The following is a 1,961-nucleotide window of genomic DNA, read 5'->3' on the forward strand; positions in this document are numbered from 1 at the left end:
CATAATTCGACCTAATCTTCAAGCCTCCATAAATAACACCAGCCAATCAACCCACCCGCAACGACCGACCGTTAAACTTGACCGTGTAATTTAGAAGTAACAATACAATTATCCCTTTAACGTCTTAACTATGGAAAGACAGGCTCGATTAACCGATAAACTAATCTCACGTCGAAATTAGACGTCTTAACATAACCGTGCTGAAGAACGCAATTTAACAATCCGTATCGCCTCTGTTTACTGTGCCTTTCCATTGGCTTAATAGTTAGTTGCAGGATAGGTACTATTGCGAACAAAGTTGGAGTTGTTCCACTTCATGAACCGTGGTCACTTAATAGTTAGGGGCCTCCTCGTTGAAAGGTTATCATAGTGACCTAGTTGGCTCCACAAATGAACGAACGAACGAACGAACGAACGAGGCGTTGTGTGGTTCATATTTAAACTTGCAAACTCATAAATATTAAAAAGCGACACGTGGGATATTTCGACACGTCGAATTAACCGAATGGCGACGAAGTTTCATTGTTGCAACGTGAAACTCTTCTGTTGTTTTTCCTGTTAATCGGACAATTTCGCGTTTCGATATCGCCCAACGATCGCATGCAAGCAATTAACCTGGGCTGGTTGGCAATGGAAAAATGGAAGAAGCGTGAAACGTTTGCAAAAAGCGAAATAAACGGGACGTGTGCGTGCGCGCGCGTTTCGTGTAAATAATCTCGCGGTGATAATAATCGAAGGCGTTTTCTGTTAAGGCGTTAAAAGCGTTCTCCCGTTCTCTGTTAATATTTACCAGAGGGATGAGCAGGGCCTGCAATTTTCAGGCGGAGACGCATTTGCGGTCAATTTCACGCGGTCGAGGAAGAACAAAACCCCTTAGTTCGTTGGTTCGTTACGGGGGCAGCTACTATACATATGTATAGCGAAAAGTAAATGAAGATCGAGTTTGAGTGACGCGCGTTCGACTTAATGACAGTGGTATGTTTGTCCGCGACGAGGAATCTGTCCCAACCGAAGGCAAGACCTCCATGCCGCCATTATTTCTTGCTGCCTTCTTCCGCCCCTTTCGCTCTCTTATCGCGGCCCGTCTCTCCCTCTCCTATTACGGCGAACCAGTGTTATTGCCTCCTTATTAAGGAAATAATTGCGATGTTTTACGATAGCGTTCCCGATCAATTATCCAAAGAAATCGAGCAAAACGAACAGATACCGCGGAGCTCGGCGGCGAGTTGTTAATGAGCCTCGTTGATCGTCGCGCGAACCGGGGCCAAAATACTTCGCTTAATTTCCGCCTTGGTGTAACGCAGTTTTTGATGCTGGTTTTTCGTAACTTCGATCGGTCTTGAAGATGTTTGCTTTAAGAGTTATTGATCTCGTGTATCGTTCGTTCTTGCGTTCATGTTACTTGGATTTAGTACTCTTGACCTGATGATCTATTAGTATTTGTGGGATTTGACGATGAATTAGTATTTTTTGTTTAGTTTTCAATTTGGTTAGGTTGGTATAGATAAATGTAATAATGAATTAATTCTTGTTAGTTGATTGTCGATTTGATTAGTGTAGTGTATTAACTTTGTCATTTCTAAGTTAGAAATTAAATTTTCTCAATGTTTAATTAAAAATCGGCAAAAATTCTAGCCAATTATGTACTTTAGTTTGCTTCTTATAAAGACGAGTACGTTCAACACAGATTTTAAGGATGCAATTCAAAATGAGAAATTCCTAAATAAACAATACATTGCGTTACAATTATCTATCATTCGAATATCAAGAAAACTCATCTTCTACAACACATACTAAATTAAGACTTCCATACCCAACAGCTTGTCCAACACAACACATGTTCACACATCAAATAAAAGATTCTAATAACACCCAAATAAATTCACCAATTATCAGTCTTTAAAAAAAAAAGAAAAAAACACGTCACACAAACACAGTATGTATTACACTATTCGGTGCCA

This window comes from Habropoda laboriosa, unplaced genomic scaffold (assembly GCF_001263275.1).
Source record: "Habropoda laboriosa isolate 0110345459 unplaced genomic scaffold, ASM126327v1 scaffold469, whole genome shotgun sequence".
In the NCBI taxonomy this organism is placed as follows: domain Eukaryota; kingdom Metazoa; phylum Arthropoda; class Insecta; order Hymenoptera; family Apidae; genus Habropoda; species Habropoda laboriosa.